We start from the raw sequence: 26,753 nt of genomic DNA, 5'->3' as shown, positions 1-26,753 counted from the left end.
CCAACCTCTGACGACCACAGATCATGTTATTACCTGCATAGTTCTGCCTTTTCCAGAATGTCACCTAATTGGAGTCGTACAGTACGTAATCTTTTCAGATAGGCTTCTTTTACTTAGTAATAGACATTGACGTTAACTCCGTTCCATTTCTCGGTTTGACAGTTTTTGTTTTGTTTTTATTTTAACGCTGAATAATATTCCCTTTGGGCTTCCCTGGTGGCACAGCAGTAAACAATCTGCCTGCCAAGGCAGGAGGCACTGGAGACGTGGTGTTGAAAAAAGGCATGATTTAATGACTGACCACAGATTACAGGAATTATCTAATTTACCTATTCTTTTTTTTTTTCAGAAGTTGTTGTTAGAATAAAATTTCTACAAATAAAGACTTCAATCAATGCAGTGTGTTGCTTAAAATCCCCTTTTTGGAGGGGATATTAGGTAATTTGGGCATAACTAATTCTAATTTTGATGCATAAAGGAAATGAGATGTGATGTATGTAGGAACAAATATAAAAAGATAAATTGAAATGTACTGAAATGATTAATAAGTGACCTGTCCAACACAGTCCTCCAAGATGTCACTGCCTTTCATAACTTTTTGAGGTATCTTATAACTTTGTAAGTCATAAGAACATCATATTAATGCAAATATGTTTCTTTAAAAATTGTGAAGTTATTGTGTCCAGTTAAGTGCAACTATTATTGCCCTATGAACTGATCTGTTTTACCTAAAATGTAACTTCAAATTCCCCTTTGAAATGGTTGTAACATATTGTTTCTCCCACTAATTAATGATATAAATTGTTTGCTATGTGTTCATTTTATATAGATATGAACTTATGATTAAATGCTTTAATATATTTTCATTTACCATTAATTTACCTTCTAGACAATAAGGACTCCCTCCTTTATGTTCTAGTAAGTAGCAAAAAATATTTGAAGTTCCACCCCATTCACCTGTCTTTCATAACAAAGCATAACCACTTCCTAGAAGTCTGCCTGAAAATATCCTATCAAACCTGTGTTCATACCATTGCTGCCCCACGACTGGCACCTACTCCAAACCCTATACCTCTCTTCCAACTAACCTCCTTCACCTTGGTAAATATGAGTGATCCTGCCGCACGTTTGATAAGGCCACCATTCTTCTTCCTGCAATTGTTTTAATTCACTTTTCAGAGTAATTTCATAGTAGAAGAACTTCTGGCTGATTTTACATGTTTGTTTGGCTTAATCATCTTCATACAGATAGTATCTCTTAATGAATTTTGCTTTAACAAGTCTAGCCTTTATAACTCATGTGCTGAGTCACTCAGCTGTGTCCGACTCTTTGTGACCGCAGGGATTGTAGCCTGCCAGCTTCTCTGTCCATGAAATTCACCAGGCAAGAATGATGGAATGGGTAGCCATTTCCTTCTCCAGGGGATCTTCCCTACCCAGGAAATGTGGACATCTAATAAATAATACAGTCAACATTAATGAATGTTCCATTTGATATTTTGTTGGTTGATTTAGAAATGAGAACAATAAAAAGGCATGAAATTAAAAGCATCTTTTATTTGTTAGTCGTGGTGATTATCAAAAGGAAGAAGGAACCTGAGATAAATTACCAGAATTGCTACAAATAGAAACTTTAATTTCCTAAACACTTGGAAATTCAGAACACTATAGTCTACTTAGTATGTTAACAAACTGCTGTACTATCAGGGAAGTCCTTTAAAAAAAAAAATCAGTTTTAGACTCTCAGCAAGAGCAAAGGGAAGGTACAGAGGCTTCCCATGTATTTCCTGTCATCACACATATATGTCTTCTCCCATTATCAACAAAACACACCAGAATGGTACACAAAGATACCAGGTTTGTATTTAAAAATTATTTTTGATAGTCCTTAAGAGATTATTTCTCCTCTCCATAGTTTGTTCTGTTTATAGACAACCCCAGACTCTCTCCCACAATAAATATCTCTAAATGAGCAAGAGGATTAATTCAGCAAAGAAATATGTCAAGCCTGCAGACAAGAAAATGAATCAAATTATGGTTAGACAGATTAACCAAGTGAAAATCTGGCAGTTGGAAATTATAATAAAAGCAAATAATGAGAGATCATCCAGGAAATAGAAAACTTAAAAATAGTTTTCAATGTGGGATAAAGGGGACGTGGAGAAGTTTTCTTTGCATTTAACAGAAACTAGGAAAATACAACCGTCAGAAGATTAAATGTTACTTGTGAATGCTTAGAAATAGGATGAAAATAAATTAAGTAATTAAAGAAAATTTTCTTCAGTTGGTTGCTCTGTACAGCACAAGACATAGTTTGCTATTTTTTATTCTTTACAAACTTTTTTTTCTTTTTTTTTAATTTTATTTTTAAACTTTACATAATTGTATTAGTTTTGCCAAATATCAAAATGAATCCATCACAGGTATACATGTGCTCCCCATCCTGAACCCTCCTCCCTCCTCCCTCCCCATACCATCCCTCTGGGTCGTCCCAGTGTACTAGCCCCAAGCATCCAGTATCGTGCATTGAACCTGGATTGGCATCTCGTTTCATACATGATATTTTACATGTTTCAATGCCATTCTCCCAAATATTCCCACCCTCTCCCTCTCCCACAGAGTCCATAAGACTGTTCCATACATCAGTGTCTCTTTTGCTGTCTCGTACACAGGGTTATTGTTCTCATCTTTCTAAATTCCATATATATGCGTTAAGTCTTTCTTTTTTAAAAGCTAGGACAGAGAAAGAAGGAATGTTACCCAAAAATCAATTTAAATCTACGCTATTTTGGCATAGCAAAATTATAATTGGAAAGTAACTTATAACCTTGAGTTTGTAAAATCTGTTACTTTTCACTCATTGTCAACATTATACCAGAAGGTCCTAATAAAAATATGATATGAAATAATTAGTTATATTGCAGGGAAAGTTTGTGAGATAAAATATAGGAAATATAGCCAAGGCACACATCACAATGCACCTACAACAGGGTGAATGATAAGAAAAGTTCAAAGACAACTTTGCCCTTCAGGTATTTTTGGCTTCAGGATTCTGTCTAGCAGTAATGTTATTGAACGATATGATATCACTCTTAAAAATCTAAGCAGGGCGATAAACCTGAATAAATGTGAGATGTCTTACCTACTTCTTTCGATAGATACTGAAGCATAATGACTCTGGTGCATGCATGCACACTCATTTGCTCAGTCATGTCTGACTCTTTTCAATACTGTGGATTGTAGACAGACAGGCTCCTCTGTCCATGGGATTTTCCAGGCAAGAATACTGGTGCATTCCCTAAGTTTACACTTGTTTTTAAAGTGAGGATTGATTGGATGAGAATATATATATATTTTTCCCCAATACATTTGGAAAACATTTCTCTGTTATCCCAACACTCCCTGTTCATTAATTTATGCACTGATCAATATTAGTGTGGCAGAGGTATTCATTCCAAGATCTCTCTTCCTTTCATGTCTGGCTTCACTCTGTTAATTCACAATTATTTTCATAATATTTTATTGTGATGCCACAAACTAAGAACAAGTCTCTGGAGGAAACAGTGTTCCAAGGCATGGCCATCATTAGATGACAATAAGCTTGTTTTCATTCCAACAATCTTAGCTTTGTTAAAGGCTAAGTGGAAGAAATTAACATACTGCACGCCTTACAAAGAAAATTGTGTCTAATTATTTTGCTTCTCAAATCATCCCGCGAGGCATTGATTGGGCTATAAATATGTTTCATTTCAGTTACCTTTGGCTAACATTTATAATTTTTTATTGTTGTTGAAGATAGTCTATTAATTGAAATAAGATTATTCTACTAAATAAAGGTAAATAAAATTACTTGGAGGAGGATATTCAAGTAACCATTCATTTTGGTCAGAAATTAAAAGTACAATGAACCAAATATCTAAACATCTAAAAAGTAGCATTCAAACATTGTCTGTACCTTTCAAAAAAATGAAATTCAATTTAGAAAATCCTAAAGAAAAATCTGTGTGTTGACTTTGCTATCAAGGGCTGTGGTAGGCAGAGAGTAATAGCCCCCCAAAGACAGCCAGGTGTGAGTCTCTGCAAGCTGTGGATATACCACTTAGCATAGAGGGTTTTACAACTACAGTTAATATCAGGACCTTGAGGTGAGAGGGGCAGGCTGGTTATCCAGCTGGGGCCAATTTAATCACATGCTTTCTTAAAAGCAGAGAGCCTTTCCCACTTGTGGCGAGAGAGGGAAGATGGCGGAAGGGCGGTGAGAGACTCAACATGGCTGACTTTCAAGATGGAGGAAGAGGCTGGGCGTCACGGGGAGCAGGTGGCCCTGAGAAGCTGGGAGAGTAAGTGCACAAGCTCTCTCTTCCAGGAGGAGCGAGCCTGCCCATACCTTTGACTTAATTGTTGGGGCCTATATGGAACTTGTGACGTACTGAATTGTGAGAGAGTGAGTGTGCTGTTTTTTTTTTTTTTTTTAACTACGAGCTTTATGGTAGTTTGCTTTGACTGAGAGAGAAAATTAACACAAGGCTTTATTGTTGCATGTGGTATTTTAAATTAACCATGAGAGTTTAGAAACACTCTATGAAGCAGCCATAATTAACTCATGTCTTCTTGGGAAAAAAAAAGAACTCTGTAGGAATTCTAACCAAATTAAATATTTATAGATAAGTAAAAGAGGAGCTACAGACACAGGCCTGGGTTTGGGTTTGTAGGTATTTACCAGGTGTTCTTTTCCAGCCTTTTCATGGGAAAGGAAAGTCACTACCTTAAGTTCCTTAAATTTTCTGCTTTTAAGGAGGCTTGTGGTTAGATTGGCCACACTTGGGTAATCCAAGTTACTCTCTCCACATCAAGAATCTTAACAATATTCACAGCTGTAGAAGTCCTTTTGCTATGTAAAGATAATATTTCACAAATAAAGCATGAGATTGAGAGAAAGGATTTAAATTTTGGCTTTTCATGGGGAGATATTGGTTTATATACTTTAAAAAAGCTTTTGTATGTTTCACAATGTGCCTTTCCTGAGTTATAAGCATAAATTAACACTCCAGCAACCAAAAAGTTATGTTTTAATCGGAAAAACCAGCATCTGTATCTTGCAAAATAGTTGAAGTCTCTCTACTCTAGGAAAAAAATCAGAACTATTGTATAGTTTCACCACACTATAATATCTGCAAGAATCTAAATATGAAAGTTAAAAGTAACATAAAAATGGAGTTTAAAGAAATTTTAGATTTTCCCAGAAGACCAGGGCTTTGGAAATCTGTGAAGTACTTTACTCAATTTACATTTGAATGAAAAATTAAAGAAAATACTTGCACAGATTACTTGATGTCCTGCAAAAGGAAATAAAAATTTTTAAAAATTGAAACATTAATGGCATACATAATATATATCAGGTATGTCACATATGACATTCTAACCTTTTAAATCCTGTCAGGTATTACATTTTTCTGTTTTTACAGATGAGAATATGGAGGTTCACATTTTAGTTGTAGCTATAATCATGGAGCTGATAAATGACAGGAGAATTCACTGCAACTTCTACTGACTCTGAAACTTTTGCTTTTTAAAAATCTCCAACCTAGTGCCTCTCCCTTTTAACTGAAAAATAAGCACAAAGATAACCCCCATGTCTGCACAAAGCCAAACAAATCCCTGTGAACAAACGGTACAGACAAGCCAAGTGGAAGCTACACAATGGAACTCAGTCTGCAGTGGATTAAAGGCGCTCACATACACTTGGATGCTCCTCCCAGGGAGAGGTGAGGGGCTAGGTCTCCTCCTCTCGATCGTGGCTGACCTTTGCACAGCTTCTGTTTTGATTCATAGGATATGGCATATGTGAGGCGATGTCAGATACTGGGTCCTGGTTTCTTCCTCTGACAGGTGCTCCTAGTCTCTGGGACAGTCGTGTGGGACCCCTGCTGAGGCTGCCATGCTGTGAGGAACCCCAAGCTGACTATAGGAAGATGTGAGTGGGATGGAGGAGGGGGAAACCCAGCCATCATCCCCTTCTCTAGCCCTTCCTGTCCTCCCAGCTGAGGCTGACTGTGAGCAGAAATGAACTTTCCCTGCTACAATCCCATCCAGATCCCTGACCCTCAGAATCATGAACTATAATAATTCCCTTTGACTGGGGCATGGTTTGTTATCCAGTTGAAGGCAATCAGAACACTGATATATAACAGTTGATTATTTTGTTCTATGTCTATATGTGATAACCATACACACATTCATCCTGCTTTCTGGTTTTTCTAGTCATTCTTGAGGAAAGGAATTGCTGTTCATGACTTCATTTTTGACTCTTCTTTCAAACTAATATTCATTCGAATGTCAACAAGCCTTAATGCTTGGACCCTTTTGAGCCAAGCACTTTTCACTGAGGAATCGCCACACAGTTCATTGTTTTCATGTTTTATCCCAGTGACTTGCGGTTGCAGATACACATTTTAGGATGAATTTAGGCGTGCTGGTGAAAATAATATAGTGTCTGATGTATCAAAAAATCTTAAACTGGAAAACAGGCTCAAGGTCAGTATGCTGTGGTTAATCCCCTTGTGAATGGTAAAGTAGTATATGAGTATTAGTCATTTTCACTTAAAGCTGTTTGATTATTGAGTCCCTACATTCAAGACAGTGGTGATGGGTCTTGTCCAGGTGTCTCAGCTTCTTAAGTGATAGCTTGTGACACATGATGCCAACATGTAGACTATGTGAGAAATAAGGAAAACCCAAGAAAGATGAAGTCTACAGCTTTTGTAAGCAAGAGATTGTTATCTGGCTGGATGGGTTTATGTTGTTCACAGCTTGACTTTAGTAGGAATTGCAGACACAGCAGGGGGACATCTATGTATGGTCCCATACATCCCAGTTTGCGTCTTACTAACAGATGTGGAGGGTACAAAACAGGTATGCGTGTGGACTGGAGCCTTATCCAACAGAATGAGGATCTTGTTGTAAGTTTCACAGAATGTGGACCTGTTTAATGGAATGTGTTTTACAGAAAGTCAGCCTCCTAAACATAATAGGAGCCATGGCCAGTGTCTCGGGTTAGTAGTATAAGATATGACTATGATGAGGGAAAAATAGAGCCACACTGTCCATTATGGCAGCTCCTAACAGGACCTGGCTATTTAAATTAGATTATTCAGTTCCTGTGCAGTACTGGCAGTGCTCATTAGCCACGAGTGCCTGGGTACCATATTGGGCAGCCCAGATATGGATCACTTCCATCACTGCAGAAAACGCTGCTTCATATTACTTTTCCAGAACCAAGTTGGGCTCTTTTGGAACCTAGAGGGTGGAAATGCTAAATCTAGCCTGTGATACTCTAGCAACCACTTTCAGTTGAAAGGTCTGCCAGCCTGTGTATTGATCTGGAGAATCCTAAAAGCTGCTGGAGCCTACACATGCCACCAGACTTTGAGATCAGATAGCACAACACTTGAGAGCATCCTTGTAGTGACCTCTCATCTGTCTGCTTTATTTAAACTTGTCCTGGGACTCACCCCTCCATTCACAAATGTTTCCTGAGACCTGACTCGGGCACCAAGATTCTGTGGTGAACAAAACATGTGCTCTGCTCTCATACTATTCATGGGGTTCTAAAGGAAATCAGTCTGGATATTCATTGGAAGGACTGATACTGAAGCTCCAATATTTTGGCCACCTGGTGTGAAGAACTGACTCATTGGGAAAGGCCTTAATGCTGGGAAAGATTGAAGGTGGGAGGAGAAGGGGAGGACAGAGGATGAGATGGTTGGATGGCATCACTGATGGAATGGATGTGAATTTGAGCAAGGAGTTGGTGATGGACAGGGAAGCCTGACGTGCTGCAGTCCACGGAGTTGCAGAGTTGGACACAACTGAGCGACTGAGCTGAACTGCTCTCGTGGAGATTACATTCTATGTGGTGGAAATGCTTTTTTTTTTTTTTTTTTTTAATCAAGCACATTAAGATAATTTTATACTTTCTTAAGTTCTATGATGAATATTTTTAAAAGGCGATAGAGTGGGGAAGGCTGGTGTTCAGGTGACTAGAAAAGTCTTTGTTGAGAAGGAGCTAGTCACACAAAGCGCCAATGATTCATTTAATCCATAAACATGTTAATATATGCACCCCTATTATTAGCCAGCTAATGTACTAGATTACCAGTGGGGTGTTTGTACTACCACTAAGTCACCATAAATTGTGTTAGAAATTTGGGACCCATGTCCATTCCCAACATACTGTATTGAAATTTCTTGCATGTGGTCCAAAGATTAGTATCTTTAAAAATCACTAGAAGTAATTTTTAGTCATAGGCAGAATGATAGTAAATACACCCGAATGTTCTCTTGAACTTAACTTAGTAGAAAAGAGAAACAATTAAAAGGAAACAAATATGATCAAGGTTATATTTGCTTCAAGATGAATAAGGGATTGGAGAGGACGGAAAGTGAATTGCAAGAGACAATTAGGAAACTAATTCATATTAAAAGTTACAGAGGACTGAACAGGAGAAATCAGAAAAAATAGTGACATTTTTTTTCCCACTGTGAAATTAGAAAAAATAAAAATAAACAAAGTCAGCAGGAACCCTGAGATTTTCAATTTCATGTCTGATATAAAGAGGATGATGTTTTGAGATATAACCAAATCATAAATATTAGGAGAAGGAGACTGGGGTTGTGTTCAGACATTGTAAATTTGTAATTCTTGTTGTGGTTGCTTACTTTTCCTTTTTCTAAAGTTCCAAGAGAGGCATAAGTAACAAATAAAAACATGATTTCATGCCCAAGACTAAGCTAGATAAAAATTACTCATGCCCAAGAAAATTTTAAGGCTGCCATGTTATCCAGAATACATACACTCTAAATTGGGATTTCCGAGTTAGATCCACCTTCTTATTACAGATAAAGTTGAAAAGGAAACCAGGCTTTTGTCTTTTCCAGAGTCAATTTTAGAACTTGTATGATGAGGAATATTCTTCCAAAACAAAGTCATCTAACATCAAAGTCCAATTAAAAAGTAAACCGGACTAAATGTATTCACGTATTAGCTCGACCTAAGTCTGGGAACTGGGCCAAACTTTTCAAATTATACTGTCATTATTTACAAAAAAAAAAAAAGGAAATGTTAACTAACATTATTAAATAAAAGCACCATACACACACACACAGGGACAAAAATAAATGCTAATGTTAATGAATGTTTAAGATGTATATATACACACAGTGAAGATAAAATACCTCTTGAACATTGCTGGAAATAGTAGCTATGCCAGGAGAAAATTTATACAGTCTCCTTGGCTGTAGGGTACACATTTATTGTGTTATACAAATATACAAAAGAGTCACTTCCACAGTTGCCTAAAACAAAATTGAAGTCTAACACTTTTCATTTGAAGTTATTTCCGCTGCTCCATTTCATGATGAATGGCAGTTTATGAAACTTACGTGTTTTGAAAAATAAATGTAGTATAAGTGATACCTTGGTCTGTGAAATAGAAACTTTCTGTGTGCATTTCAAGGAAAAAATTACATCTGTTGATAGTTTAATTTTTTTTCATAATCCCACTTTTATCTTTTAATGGATGTGAAATAAATGAAATTCCTTTTTCTTTTCTGCCTTTATATTACCCCAGCTGTGTAGCCACCATCAAGATATCATTTTATATTCTTCTACATCTTATTTTTTTTTTATTTTAATTTTATTGAAGTATAGCTGATTTAAAATGTGTTAGTTTGGGGTACACAGCACAGTGTTTCATGTATATTGTTTTTCCTTATAGGTTATTACAAAGTATTGACTATAGTTCTCTGTGTTGTATAGTAGGTCCTTGTTTGTTTTTTATAGTCTGTATATGTTAATCCCAGACTCTATTTTATGCTTGTAGAAATATACATTTTTGTTGTTTTTTCCCAAATAAAACAGTGTGCTTTTTTGGTTTACTTACAGTGAATGTTTTTCCAAATCAGTATATATGCATTTGTTTCTTTTTAATTACTCCATGAATTTCCTTTAAGATATTTTCTATCATTGATTTAAGCATTTTTCTGTTAATTGAGAATTCTCCTTCAATTTTTGATTGAAGTAAACGACACTGTACTGAGCATCCCTGAAAATATTTTTGCTTGCTTGTTTGTGAAAAGCCAGTATTTCTGGAGGACAGACCCCTTAAAGTAGAATTTCTAGTGAAATTGGGTCAAAGGCGATGCCTCTTTTCATTGTGACAGATAGTGCTAATCTGACTTGAAAAAAGCTATCCTTATGCCCATCAATACCATTGCAAGAGCTCATTTTCCTTTCACTGATGTTATCAATCTATGGAAATGTTGCCAATCAAGTAGATGAATAAGTTGCCTTGTTTAACAGAAAGCTGATATTTAGTATTCATGATGGACTCTCTAAGTGTCCTATTGGCCACACTCCATCTGGTCCTGGGCAGATATTTTTGTATTTTGTTTGGATGCCATATTCAGGCAAGTTATATTTTGTGCGTAAGAGAGTTTTCCTAATCTGACCAGACATTTAGGCCACCTATCTGGATTAAACATCCCCTTTTTCTATCTGAAATATTCGATCTCTCCTGCCTTGCCATAGGGTTGTGTGTGTGTGAGACGATCACCTCTGTGTGGGGTCCAGATTTTCCCAGGGACTTTGAAGCACGGTGACTTCACTGACATGTTGATGAGCCCAGACATGAAGGAGGTGATGATGACAGAAAAGGATAATTGGGAAGTTTTGCCCTGGGGAAGAAATAGTTTGTGTCTGGGAGAGAAGGGCTTGACCATTCTTTCTCAAGTGACATTTCTTTTTGAAAGACAGTGTTAAAAGTGTGCAGTTCCAGAGACAACCTGGTTATTGCAGAAATATCTACCATGGCATGCTTGAACTCGTTTTCTTTCAAGGTTGGAAAAAATAGAAAAATGTGCATCTCTTGAAGAGATTTCCAAACCGTCATTGTGAACAGTAATCCAGTATTTCAATTTATAAATTGAAAGGGTTTTAAACAAGAAACAATTATTTCAGGCAGAAAGCAAACATAAATGCCAGCAGCCAAAACAACCTGTGAAAAGATATGCTTAAAACGGAGATTTTTATATATGTGTGTATGTGTATATATATATATATATATGTATATATATACACACACGTTTATCTGTAGCTCTTGACTTTTAAATTCTACAGACATTTGACCCTGAGAAATGAATATGAAACATTAAAATGTTGAAGAAAGGCATAAGAACACTTGAAAAAGAATATTTTTAATATTTAAGAAAATACTAATATTGTGTTACCAACTCCAGAGCCAAACAGGAAACATTCCTCAACATGATTAGAAGTTAGAGGGAGAAGAAAACCGTAATAATAATGTTTTATTACTTGTGTTTTGGGAACACTGTTATTTGCCAAGCACCTAATACGTAAAAGTAGATTCACTCTTATTATACAAGTTTGTATTCTTTCATTTTAAGGGAAGGAGTCAGCAAAATTGTCTTACTACACATTGTAAAAGCTTTAGGAGTGATTCAAGTCATGCTTCGTTAGAAAATCTCAGGACCCTTTAGCTTCTACCTGTCATGCTGATTTTTTTTTTTTTTTTTTTTGAGGCCCTGTCAGCTTGGCCTCTGCTCAAAAGCTGTGTTTTTTCTTAAGTTGAGAGTATTTTTTTAAAAACAAATTCAACATTACTAATTCAAATATTATCTTAGTCTCTGAAAGTAAAGAGTGATACAAATTGCATTAAATGCTTATCTATACTTAGGAAGATCTCTCTCTGTGAGATAATACATTTTATGTCTCTCTCTATATACAGACTCTTTCCTTTTAATGACTACGTAGTATTTCCATGGATACTTTGTGATCCTGTGGACAGTAGCCCACCAGGCTCCTCTACCCATTGGATTCTCTGGACAAGAATATTGGAGTGGGTTGCTTGCCCTCCTTAAATTACTCTCAGCAGTTATTTAATGTTTACATTTTTCCCCCCAAGACAAGGACTCCTTAATGAGCATTAACCATGTGTGTTTATTGTTCCAGGTATCAATCTACCGCATTCTCTACCCACACATACAAATACTGTGAAAATCATTTGCGTTGGTATATAGTCCTGTTACTTCTTTACTACAAATATTGCCACATAAACTCAACAGCACGCAACAAAGTATTTTTTTTACCTAATTTTTGTCAAAACTAGCATCTTAGCATTTTTTTTAATTAATTTTTTTTTTAGCATTTTTTTAAAATTTGGCATTCCTAGCACAGAGTCGGACACGACTGAAGTGACTTAGCAGCAGCAGCAGTATGTTTTATGGTATATAATTAGTACTTAAACAATATTTGTTTAATATTAGTACTTAAACAATATTTGTTTAATATTAGTACTTAAACAATATTTGTTTAATATTAGTACTTAAACAATATTTGCTGAATGAAAACTAAACCTTGGCTCTTTTCTCTGGTTTTTAAACAAGAGAAAACAGACTGATAAAAGAAATATTTGAACATTTTGTGCAGTATGAACAGACATATTAATGAGGATTTTTTGGATATTTGTGAAATTTTTACAAATAATTTTATTGTTACTCAAATGATTAAATAATAATCATACTTTAAAGAATCATATTGAAATGGGAAAATTGGTTTCATCTCAGTCATACCTTTCAAACTTTTTCAGTGTAATAATAGGTTTTCTTTATTACAAAGTGATTTAGATTGAAGTATAAACGTTCTGGAGAGATTAGATACTACTACATTAGTTTGCCACATTAGTATAAAAAAATACAACATGTATTAAACTAGTATACATGGTTCAAGATTTTATCAACCAACTCAAGTTCATTAAATTTGCTCTGTTTCCGGGTTTGTTTTTTTTTTTTTTTTTAATTTTTTTTCAATAATGGAGGCTCCCTAAATTTCACTGGGGCTTTCCATGTACTAATTTGTATATCTATCATTAATATTTGGTCATTGATTTAAAGTTTCAGTGTTCTTTGGCTAGTTTTAAATAAACTTAAAACTTGTTCTTCGTTCTCTGTGTGAACAGCCAGATTGACAGGGAAAGTGTCTGGAGTAACAAGTCAGTATGGTTGGTTAATACCCTTCTCTTCTTGAGCACGTAAAGGAACATTTTTTATAAGAAGCCTTTTTAATGCAATGATTCTCTTAAAAATCACACCAGTAATAATTCTGTGCAGAAATAAGGCAGCCAAATGTGTGGAAATAAATTCCATTTGTGTATAAAATATCTAAGATAGGAAAAATTATACTTGTAAAATTTAAAGCCAGCTAAGGATTCATTGAAAAAAATTTTCATATACCATCCCTTCAAATCTGGTTTTAAAGAGGCTGTAACATAATTCTAGGAATAAAAACCTTCTGGAACCGGGGTCTATGGAAAAGAGATTACAGCCCCCATAACATTATAGAAATGCAAAGAGCTTGCACGATCATCTCAGAGAAGTTTCTTTTCTTTCCTTGCTGTAGACAAGGAAACAATTAAACAGGGGTTCTGAAAACATTGCTTTCTATGAGCATACATTTCTTCCATTGGTGCTGAATTTTGTATTGATTAATTACATTTTTTTCCTCTTTGGAAAGAAAACTTTTAAGGGTGAAAATCACTGTTGTGCTCACATGAAAACTTCCTATTGACTTTGAGAGGTAAGCATTGACTTTTGATGGGAGGGTGCAACTTATTGAAGACAGAATTTGAACCCCTGGTGAGATCCTGATTCTAGGGTATAGTTTAGTTATCTAAAAAGAATGTGTCTAATGTCAGTCTAAAGAATCATATGCCTTTAGATTTTTATATGGGAAAGTTCAGTAAGACATTTTGACATAGAAAATTTCAACTTTGAAAAGGAACTTTAAAAAAAATGCTGTTTGTTCATTCTTTTGAAATATATCTGAGTACAAGAAGAGTAACTAAACAGCAAGGAATGCTGGGCACAGGGTTTTCACCACTTTGAACTGTCAGATAGTTTCTCAAAATGTATCAGGCACTGGGAAGTCTAGGGAGGTTTTAGAAAGTAATCAAGCAATGGCTGACGATGCATAAGCCTGAATCATCTTATGTGCCATTGCGTGTCTTTTGTAGGCGGGAAAGTCATTGCTGACTGTGATGGGGGCTGGGTGATATAGACTCTTAATGCTCTCAACATTTTCCAACTTGCATGTCAGGCCAAAATTGTAATAACAAAGCTCAGGGCAGCTGCCTGCGCTGGGTTTGGTTCTAACTCAGGTGAGAACATTCATCATGTCTCTACCCTTCATGAATGCACATGCATACAGGTTTTCAAATATAAAGTCAAAAGACATTTCAAGATTTGAATAGAACCCTTCAGACTTAAAAGTAATCTGAAAGCACAAGAGTTTTGAAACTTTCCCAAGGATTAAACAAATGGCAAGATCTTGTCTGTTTAAATGTGTATGTCTTCAGGCCTGTCAGATCTCATAGAGTCATATTTTCAATAGAAAAATAGCAGGTTAAATTTAAACTGTACAGAGTCATGCAGACTCCTCATTTCTTTTACTGGTTTGTCCTAAAATCTGAAGTAAGTGATTTTGCAATTTTATTTATAGTGTAGTATTTGAATAATAAAAACCCAGTGTTTCTTTAATATATTACATTCTTCTGCAGGCCTTCATATATACTCAGTATCTAATATGACATTTATGGTTAAGTAAGTTAATTGTTGCAGATTCATGTAAGTGACTTATTTAGGACTCCATTAAGGATTTAGAGGGAGAATGCTGCTATTCTTTCATAATGTTATTACCTCGTGCCATTCCAATAACATTTAATAGATGGTTAACATTCTCCAACATTAAGCTTGTGGTATGGGAGTTTTGAAAACATCACATATATTTGGATTTCTCTTTAGCAGTTTATCAGGATCATAATCATAATTTAAAATCAGATTTGAAATACTGTTTTCTAAAAAATCTGATATATGTATTTTTCCTTGGGTGGAGGCAAGGAGAGACATTCTTTTGGTATGCCCTGTTCATCTTTAGGACTCATTGATTATCAGTTCAGTCACTGTATTTCTGAATATGAGAATAAATATGTTTATTGAAACAAATCAACCGTGGTGTGACAAGTTAAAATTTGTTTGCGGAGATAAAGTCAGTTCCTATGTAAAAATGTATAATTAAAATGGTATAAAACCCTACTTCCTCATAAGGACAACCATTGGTTCTTTGACAGAACAAGTATTGATTGAATATCCAGCCATTCCACACAATAACTTTCCCAGACTCTGAATTTACAGTGATGATTGAAATGAACAGGTTTCACAGAGACTTTACAGTCCTTTACCTGGGAAAAGACTCTCAATAAAATGGTCATAGTAATAGATGTTTTCTTGATTCCAATTTTGATGACAATTCTGAAGGAAAGAGACCCAAGTCAATGAAACTGGCTTAAAGTAGAGATGGGAGAAAGTCTCCCTCTTTGCAAAGAATTGCTGATTGAGCTGAAGGAAACCTTTAGGATAAATGGCTGGCAGGGCAGGGTCTGGGGGGCATTCCAGGAGACATCACAGAGGAAAAGACCAAGAGTGGGACCTACTCAGGGAGTGGAAGGAAGCTCACACTGGAGGAGGATGCAGGGGTGAAGGACCACAGCTCAAGATGAAGTCAGGGACCTGATTAGGCAAGGAGTCTGAAATGGATCCAAAAAGCCCTGGGAAGCATTAGCACAATGGGTCCCTTCAAAAATCCAGGAGATACTGTGTAGCACAGGGAACTATATTTAGTATCCTGTGATAAACCATAATGGAGAAGAATATGAAAAAGCATATTTAGATGTTGGAGTCAGCAGAAATTAACACAACATTGTAAATCAACTATACTTCAATTAAAAACACACACACACACACACACAAAGTCTGAGAGGACAGTGGCAGGCATTGGTGGGGTAAGGCTTGACAGTCACTTCTCTGCTGTGTTTTTACAGGTAGAGCAGTATTTCAAAGCATTATCTGGTGCTAGAATGCAGTAACTAACCAGCATGGGAGACTAAATCAGAACCCGCTGGTACCCGCAAACGAACATCAACTCTGCATGGTCATGTGACTCTGAAACACTCTTTCAAACTGACGTATATATACACTACGATATGTAACATAGATAGCTAGTGGGAACCTTCTATAAAGCACAGGAAGCTAAGCTCAGTGCTCAGTGATGAATTGGGTGGGATGGAGGGAAGTCCAAAAGGAGAGGATGCATGTATGCATATTGCTGATTCACTTCTTTGTATAGCAGAAATGAACACAGCATCGTAAAGCAATTATACTCCAATAAAAATAATCCATAAATACATAAATAAAAGATCATTGTAGGTTGCTGGCTGTCCGAGGGTTAGACTTCTGGTAGCATCCATGACCCTGCAGTGTGAGATCTGCTTTTAGTGGCAGCTCTTATGTTTCTTCACGTAAGCAAATGACAAATGATGCTTGTCCTTCTGAATAAGCAGGTCTGGGTTAGGATTATCAGAAAGTCAGTACTTACACCCAAGAGAATGTTGCCACCAAACCCAGAAAATTCCACCTGATTTGCTAAAGTGAAAAGCTCCTCCCTGATTGTCTGGAAACCTCACCATCTCCCCACTCTGGCTCTTTTATGAGTTATCATAACTCAGCGGTAGCTGTAATGTAACTGACCAGCACTGATGATGAAATCAATAACCACTAAACAAAAATAAATGGTGTTTTGGGTGTAAGAAACACTTAGCCATTTTTATCTTAGGGAAAGTACATCTGACTGAAGTGTGCTCCAACTCCTCATATTTCACATTTTTTAAAAAATAAACTCCAATTCTGCTAAAATTTCTGTAGTGTCTAATCAATATATATAACAGTGGCCTGTCTCTCTGGGCTCAAATAGAATCAGTGCGTCATTTAGGGAGGAAATGTTATGTCATTTTATTCCATTAAAAATCATTTCCTGGTGGGAATTTATTTAAAGCTCTCCCTACTCTTCAGCTCAAAAGCTTTCACACAAGTAAGCTTTTGGGAGGAGACAATGGAGAACTTAGTTTTAAGTCTCTCACAACTTAGGATGTAAAAGGTAAAGTGATGCCTCTTCATCCTCCACATAAAAATAGCTTTAAATATGTAAATATTTCAATGCCACTTTTCAGTGGAATAAAGTGAGACGATACCACTTTGAAAGCCTCAAGATCATCAGTTCATTTTTAAGGGTCACTGATTCCTAAGTTTCTACATCCTGACTGATTCACCTATTAAACTGATGGAACCATTTGGGAATATCGAGGTGTCATGATAGATTGGTCTTTTTGCAGGAATATGGTGATTTCTCCTATTTCTATTTTTCTATTTAATACAGATGAACATGAAAGCTGCAATGAGCTGTGTGTCTGAGCTAGGAAACCTGCTGGAATAGGTTGTAACTTGAGGAGGATTTATGGAATCACCAGGAATAGACAACACAGTTTAGCAAGAAGTTTCCAGAGGTATAGAAGATGGCATATAGATGGGTATAGAAGATGGCATAACTTGGGACCTTGAAAAAGGCCATAGTAAGCCTCTGATGATAAAAAGAAAAAGTGTATCCTCTAGACAGTGTATGTGGGTATCTGTAATTTACATTAAATTTATAGACATATATAAAAATTGATCTATGAGTTTCTACTTATATCTACTATCTTATCTATGTACTACTTGCTTAAATATATAGGGTGACAAGGGCGGCTACATCTTGGCATTGTCTATTCTGGTTAGAGCATGAAAGTACGAAGAGATTGTGATTAGAAGCATTTATGATTCAATCAAGTAGTCAGCACTGTCAAGATGATTTACCTAATCAGGTATAATGTGGGGCGTATGATTGCGGACGATTAGTCTGCTGTCTTAAGAGTCAGGCTATGGATATTTAGGTTATGATTTTAGAGTTTAAGAGGACAAAATTAATTGCCTGCTGAACCCAGAGCCCCATTCAGAAGAGACTAACAGGCAAAGGCAAAAAGGCATGATCACTCATGCTGACTTGATTGGCTCTGATGGAACCACAGCAGGAAAGGTTCGTGACTGTCACACCTGGAACTAGGTTTTGCTGACTCATGGGGCACACACGTTTTGAGGGACACATGCTGTGAATTTGCAACGTAAATGAATAAAGTCACACGTAAAGTATAACTATCTGGTCCTTTTCATAGCATATCTATTGACACTGAAACAATTTCAGATGAGCTATTGACCAAAAAAATGCTTACGAATAACATGAACATATGGTCCTGCAGTCGTCGCCAACTCTGTGTGACCCCATGGACTGTAGCCCAATAGGCTCCTCTGTCCCTGAAAGTTTCCAGGCAAGGATACTGGAGTGGGTTGCCACGCCCTCCTCCAGGGGATCTTCCTATCCCAGTGATTGAATCTGTGTCTCTTACATCTCTTGCATAGTCAGGTGTGTTCTTTACCACTAGTGCCACCTGGGCTGCCTTGTCAAGTAACAATTTGTCAAGACGCTTCATTTGAAGTTTTCCCCTCCCTTTGTAAGTAAAAGAAACATTTTAGTTGCTTTCTTTCCCCACTTTTTTTTTCCCCCCTTATTCAGTGAACAATACTACCTCTTCTGGCCCATATGAGACCTGTTTGGTGGAGCGGAGCCTGTTACAATAACAGAACTCTCAGATGCATTTCCTGTGTTAGAAATCCATCCCTTACTTCCTTCAGACTATTATCAAAGTTGATTAAATCACCTATATTTTAGGCGCTTCGTCTCTGACTCCCTCTGATTTATGGCCGAAATTGTTGCACAGCATGTGAGAGTAAATAGGATCCCTTTTGCTCATCTTTTTAGTGCAAAATAAGTCCATCGATAATAGTAGAGAAGGAATAACAGAAGAGACAAGTCTTTTTTTTTTTTGAACCCAAAGAGCTCAGGACTTATCTTGAGGCTCTCAGCTCACTGCTTGCTTAGATTTGGAGACCCTGTTTCATACACTGCAGCTTGCAGTCAAAGGGCTGGACTTTTCCTATATAATTTCTTTGAACACAAGTGTCTTCTTGGTTGGGTTCTGCATTTGTCCGTTTTGCCAAATTATCTACAAGTAGGAATATTGAAATGAGATCTTAGCAATGTACTCTGGATGTCAGTTTTCTCTTGAAGGACAGTTATTAAAAAACTCCTAGGATGGCTCATTTGCTTCTTTTTGGTACAAAGCGATGTCATCATTTTTTTGAGTATTATATTTCTCCTCAATAATTGATATGTTACATTAAAGGAACACAAAATGGTCTTAATTATACAATAATGATCAAGGCAAAGAGTGTTTCCTGGGAACTAATGGTGGCCTGAGAGGACATGATGGCTTGAGGTCCAGCTGGTTAATAAGCCGCAGGAAATGCTGTGGGCCAAGATCTGTATTATTTCACTGAGATGAAAATGAACCAGAAAGGAGGGCGGCAAAATGGACTTTTGTCCGCTAATGGGTGAAATGGCCTCATTCTGGACGCAGAAGACATTTCAGTAGAAAGAATGTGTTTCATAAGTGCTAGATCGTAATTTTCAGTGGTTTTTGCTTTTTGTTTTTAACACAGTACAGGATAGGGGATATTCTACTTTTGATTGGAAACTTTAATGCAAAGTTTAATGAAAGTACTACACAACTTTGGAGTCTTGTCTAGTCTTGTGTGTGCCGTAGAATGTATGACCAACGTTTGTTGTGATAGCTTTTTTTTTTTAATGTGTGTGAGGTAGATATATATTTTATAAACCTTTAATGTTAAAAGGTTACTTTTGAAAACATTCATAAAATAGTTATCTAATAAAAATTAAAGTACAGGCTTTATTTTCTTTTGTTTCTAAGATTCTTTCAAATGTTAGGGGAAGATAGCCGACTAAAAAGATAGCTTTAAGGTCTTAAGCAGTTTTACTTAAATTATAAATACAAGATTTTGTTGTTTTTCAGTCGCTGAGCTCAGTCCTGTCCGACTCTTTGAGACTCCATGGACTGTAGCCCCCCAGACTCCTCTATCCACGGACTTTTCCAGGCAAGAATACTGGATTGGGTTACCATTTCTTTCTCCAGGGACTCTTCCTGACCCATGGATTGAAACCATGTCTCCTACATGGGCAAGCAGATTCTTTACCACCGAGTCCATAACAAATGTGAACGCTGTCTTTTCACATTTCTTGCTGCTGCTGCTGCTAAGTCACTTCAGTCGTGTCTGACTCTGTGTGACCCCATAGATGGCAGCCCACCAGGCTCCCCCGTCCCTGGGATTTTCCAGGCAAGAACACTGGAGTAGGTTGCCATTTCCTTCTCCAATGCATGAAAGTGAAAAGTAAAAGTGAAGTCACTCAGTCGTGTCCGACTCTTAGCGACCCCATGGACTGCAGCCCACCAGGCTCCTCGGTCCATGGGATTTTCCAGGCAGGAGTACTGGAGTGGGTGCCATCGCCTTCTCTGTCACATTTCTTATGTGACAGTAATCCTGGCTCAGTTCATCTATAGAGATTCCGTGAGAGGAGCTGGCATTTGAACATCTTGAGAGATATTCATCTCCCAATGAATGATATTCAACGTATTGACACAGTCTGTATCAGACTAGCTGAAGGGGACGGTCATATGATCAGAATCAGTATATATAGAAATGCAGACATCCTTAAAATAATTCCTAAGTGCCTTATGTTTTTCAAATGAGTGAAACAGTTTGAATAAATATAACAAGTTTAGAATGAACATTTAGACCCATGTCACCATCTGCTGAATGGATTAGAACCCAACTGCAAGGTCAGATTCACAGCTGAAAAGGTGCTCTCTTGCATGGGGCAGAGGAAAGAAATCCAGAAGTCTCTACTCCAGCAGAGTAGCTGTACCTCCTTTAGGAAATTCTTCCAGGTAGAGATTTATTGGAATCTACAAATGTCCTTTTTAAAATGCATTGGACCCCTTGGTATATCATAGGCACCATAGAAAAGTTGCCTTCATATTGACATGAAATGGCTCAAAAAGTAGATTACTTTTCTCCACGTATCTCATATAATTTCCATTAAGGAAATACAGATTTTGGTAATGGTTGGTTGAGAGAAGTTATTTTGAAATAAAAGGATAGTGTGCCAGGGAAGAATACAAGAGCAGAGAGCTGTGAGTCATCAGACACATTTTAGGGGAAGAGAGGGAAGAGAAGGGAGGTGAATCCAGGAATGGAGAGGCAATGGCAATCCAGACAGAAGAGTCTGCAGCCAATGGTACACGTGTTTCCAAAGAACTGGACGTGACTTTGTCACTCAGTGTGCACACACATGCACACACACGCACGCAAAGCAAGAGTGCACTGCAACCGTTTTGAATGTTAGTGCTATTTGGCCCTAAAGAGTTTTTCTGATGAGATGAATCCTGCTAAATAATAGTTTTTGACCCAGTTTGAGTCTTCAGTGTATCTTAGATGTTTGTTTTCTCAATCACATGGCTACATAGATCAAATGCATGGCCTGTCAACTCCCATTCAAGGAGTTAAAAATGAGGGAATGTTGGGGCCCATGTCTGCAGTGTGGTACTGACCTTGTACTTGAGGCATATTTGAAAGCTTGTGTTTTTCATGGAAGACTTAGAACATGGCAGGATAAAATATGTTGTTTTTTTCCTCTTGATATTAAGTAGCTGAGACAGTGACTAGAGGCCCAGCTCTGTTTTCCATGCACGCACGTGCAATCCAGGTTATTTTTAAAAGTTTATCTACTCCTCACTTGATGGCAAAACTTTTGAGACAACAAACTCCTTCATTCTTCACTGTTGTGTGTGTGTTTGTGTGCACACATGCTCAGTCGTGTCTGGCTCTTCACAACCCTATAGCCCACCAGGCGCCTCTGTCCATGAGAATTTTCAAGCAAGAATGCTGGAGTGGGGTGCCATTTCTTACTCCAGGGGATCTTCCCAACCCAAGGACTGAATGTGTCTGTTGTGTCTCCTGCATTGGCAGGTGGATTCTTTACCACTAGCAACAGCTGGGAAGCCAAATACATTAATATTGAATGGATAAGTGAATGCTAAATGCACCTGAATATTCTGGGGACTAGTCTGTATGTTCTTTTAGCATTATAGTTAGATAAACTTCCCATAGATTAACAAAGCTCTTTGTGTGTCTGTGTGTGTGTGCTTTGTTATTAAAAAAAAAAAAAGTAAGCCTTGGACAGGAACACCACACTCTTCTAGATGTAAATATTCTGTCTCTTGATCTGTACTGTGAGCTGGAGGTAGGGATAGATTAGAGATTAATCCATCTGAAAATCAAATATAATACCTCATACCTCCCAACATTCCATAGTTTCAGTAGACTTAATTCCATCCTTTATCCCATCAGAAATGATCTTTCAAAGATAAATGAAAAATATGCTGTTGTTCTGTCACTGCTTAGAACTAGCTGGGAGTTTGCTAGGCCAAGTGGTAAAACCTGACACATGACTATCATTCTTCAATAGTTTTATGCAACTAACATTGTATATTTTTGGTAATAATGAAAAATTGTTGATGTTTGGCTTTTGGCAGGAGTTCAAGATAGTAAAACTGGGTTTTCATTTGTTAAATCTGTACATTCAAATTATATACCAGTGAAGTGAAAGTCACTCAGTCATGTCTGACTCTTTGCAACTCCATGGACTTTCATGGAATTCTCCAGGCTAGAATATTGGAGTGGGTAGCCTTTCCCTTCTCCAGGGGATCTTCCCAATCCAGAGATCAAACCCAGGTCTCCTGCATTGCAGGCAGATTCTTTATCAGCTGAGCCACAGGGGAAGCCCTATATATATATAGATAGATAGATAGATAGATACCAATAAGACTTGGGAATTTTGTCTCCACCCTATACATGCATATACATAAAAATATTACAGGCAAAGTAATAATTAACAAACTTCTGGGAATGAATACAGAGTATATTCTAGTGTGACAGATTTTTTTTCTTTACAATATTAATTTTATGTACATCTACTGCATCAGATACTCCGTATTCCCTGGGGAAGAAACAAAAGCCTTACCCAACATTCTTCCACAGAGAAATTACATTAGCAGTCAGTGTGTGTGTTTTCAGTAGCTCAGTCATGTCTGACTCTTTGTGATCCTATGGACTGTAACCCACCAGGCTCCTCTGCCCATGGAAGTGCCAGGCAAGAATACTGGAGTTGGTTGCCATTTCCTCGACCAGAGGATCTTCTCCACCTAGGGATGGAACCCAGGTCTCCAGAGACTCCTGTGATACAAAGATAAACCAAACACATGTAAAAGATTTCTTGAGAAATAAAAGGAAGTAGTAAAGTATTGAATGAGTGAAACAAGAAAAATAATGCTTTCTGCCTTTAAAGGAATTGGAAACAATGATTGTGGAGAGCAACTTGAGACTTAGAAACTCCATTAATCAATGTAATTTGTATACACAAAAGGAAGGAGCAGAATTTCAACCCCCAAAAGGATCCCTTTGTTTAATTTGATTTGTTTCTTTGTCCAAGTTTACTCAGAATTACCTGAAGCTTTCTATCCAAGAACAAGCCTATCCCTTCTCTTATTAATTATTAATTGGAGTCATTACCTGGTAGAACCCAGTCTGCATATTTGCCCTACCTAATTCACGCTGAGGTGCCGTGGGATAAAGATGTGGTGTTCCTTCAATGAATCTGTGTTTCATTTGTGGCAGAATCTCTACAAAAGTATTGTCAAGGGTGTATAGTCAAGTGTGTTGATGGAAAATTAGGAGAATATAAATATGTAAGAACTGGGAAATATATAATCTTAAACACTCTGCATTATTTTTATTATCCCTCTTTCTCACAGCCTTATGAGGCCTTGGATACTAATATAAAGACCAAAATTAGAAATTTCTCTGTGGAAGTTTATTGCTCAGTCTGCAGTGCATGCAGTGTTGATTCTAAAGCTCTAACTCAAACAACGACATAGTTTGAACATCTGGCCCAAACCAGGACAGGAACAAACTCACAGACATAGAGAACAAGCATGTAGTGACTGAAGGAGAAAGGGGGTGAGGGAGAATAAATTGGAAATATGGAGTTATCTAGTGGTAAAGAAACCACCTGTCAAGGCAGGAGACATGGATTTGATCCCTGGGTCGGGAAGATCCCCTGGAGAAAGAATGGCAACCCACTCCAGTATGCTTGCCTGGAGATTCCCATGGACAGAGGAGCCTGGTGGACCACAGTCCATGGGGTCGCAAAGAGTCAGACATGACTGAGAGGCATGCATACACATACACACACACATGAAATTAGCAGATACAAGCTACTGTATATAAAATTGATAAACAACAAGGTTTTACTGTATAGCACCAGAAACTATACTCAGTACCTTATAATGCACCTGTAATGGAGAAGAATCTTAGAAAGCATATAGATACGATACATATATAGGTAGATAGGTATTTGAATAATTTTGCAACACACCTGAAACTAGCATAATATCGTAAACCGACTAGACTTCGATTTACAAAGACAAAACAGAAGCCCAGGACCTAATTGTTGCTGTGGTTGTGAACTGTGGACAAAAGTATTTTCTAAGAGGATGTATTTTTCTTTTAGTTGTCATTCCTAGCTTCACAACAATGTATGTACATAGAAGTCATCTCTGATTTTGACACGCTCACACATACCCACAGGTGCACGGGCTTTCAAACATAAATGCACAAATACACAAACATACATGAAGATTTGTTACGATGCAGCTCACTCTCAAATCTCTTTCCTTTTATGCTGATAATTAAGAGGTTTGACTTGCCAGGGTTGATTTAATTTTTTCTCGAGATTGAGTTGAGCTTAAGACACCAGAATATTTGGGTGTTTCTAAGATAAGTAGCTTCTCGAAAAATCTGAGGCTCTGACATCCTGTCCTTAAAATGTTCCTTGTTGAAATGTAGATAGAAAGAAACATTAATTACATAAAAATGAAAATATGTGTAACTTGCAAAACTACTTCCCATTGAGTATGTGTTAAGGGCTTGGTCGCATTACAGGATCCATGGGTGAGGGCACATATTGTAGATGATGAAACCCTCATGGAATGAAAGTGACTGGAACAAGTTGCACAAAGTATGAGAGGGAGGTCTCAGCTCTCTCTCTTCAATTCCACAGCTACAGCATCAGTCATAAAAGCAGAAATAGCCCCACTCTTTTTACATGCTAACTCGTTCTGCTATACTCATTCAGCCTTATATATGTTTTATGCTTGACGTAAAAGTCACAAAATTTTAGTGCCAGAATGGACCTTATTTTCGTAATTGGGTGCTGAGCTGCATTCCTTTATTTGTAAGTTCCCTTTTCTCTGAAAGATCTATAAAATCGATAGGACTACCCGTTGACTTTCAGGTGGGTTTTAATTTTCATAAGCTTTTAACCTCAAATCTTACCCATAACCCATCTGGCTTAAGAACCAGCTACATTCCAAAGGCGTAGATAAGGTCAAACCCGTGGGAAAGTGGGTTTTTCTTCCGGCACTGTGCGCCTTTCCCCTGACCACACATGTAGAATGACCAGGCCTTCCCAGATTATCTCTGGTTGTCTATGTGCATCCATTTCCACTGTGTTTGAGTCAACATGATGCTACTTGATCTGGCATTCACAGCATGTTCGCAGCGTGTAGCACATACAACTCACCAAGTTCAACCCGACACTGACTAGTCTCCAGTCAGCTCCCCGAGATGAATTCACTAAGGCGTGGATGCCATGGCAATCCTCCTTTTCTATTGCGAGCTTAAGTCACTTCAGTCATGTCTGACTCTTTGTGACCCCATGGACTGTAGCCTGCCAGGCTCCTCTGTCCATGGGATTCTCTAGGCTTGAATTCTGTTGTAGTTTTCCATGCCCTCCAGAGTATCTTCCTGACCCAGTTTCTCAAGTCTCCTACATTGGCAGGCAGGTTCTTTACCACTAGAGCCACCTGAGAAATCTTACTTTCCATTTCTAAATTCATATCAGCAATATTTGTAACAGTTTTTGATATTAGTAAGGCATCAGACCCCTCCCCCAGGAAAAACTTTTTTGGTAATTCACAACATCCAAGCTGCCAATGCACTGAGAAAAACTGAAACTGCTGCTGCTGCTAAATTGCTTCAGTCGTGTCTGACTCTGTGCGACCCCAGAGACGGCAGCCCACCAGGCTCCCCCGTCCCTGGGATTCTCCAGGCAAGAACACTGGAGTGGGTTGCCATTTCCTTCTCCAATGCATGAAAGTGAAAAGTGAAAGTGAAGTTGTTCAGTTGTGTCCGACTCTTAGCGACCCCATGGACTGCAGCCTATCAGGTTCCTCCGTCCATGGGATTTTCCAGACAAGAGTACTGGAGTGGGGTGCCATTGCCTTCTCCGATATTATAATTTGTATGTATGTATTAATATGTGTTAAATATTTAAATAATGAATGAGAATCACATGGAATTTGGAAGAAGTTTTACACCCTCTACTCTTAGAGCACTTAAGTCACTAGAACACATCAGAGAAGTAAACAGCACTGCTCAGCTGGGCCAGAGAGTCAGGGCAGATTCTATCCTTCACCCACAATAGGAAAATGAGCTGAGAAGTAACAGAATTCATCAGCAGTGGCCAGAGAAGAAGGAAAGAGCATGCTTCCAACCAATCAGGATGATCGACAGCATGTATGAACATTACAGTGAAACATGAGGTCTTGCTACATGCATCACTAGAAATGGCCTAGCCTGGACATTAGCAGCTAGAGGAAGTCAAGTTTCATGGCTGAGTAGAACCAGTCTTAAAATCTGCATAAAACATGTACTTCAAGTAA

Source organism: Bos indicus, chromosome 12 (genome assembly GCF_029378745.1).
Source record: "Bos indicus isolate NIAB-ARS_2022 breed Sahiwal x Tharparkar chromosome 12, NIAB-ARS_B.indTharparkar_mat_pri_1.0, whole genome shotgun sequence".
Lineage (NCBI taxonomy): Eukaryota > Metazoa > Chordata > Mammalia > Artiodactyla > Bovidae > Bos > Bos indicus.
This window is presented reverse-complemented; position numbering follows the sequence as displayed.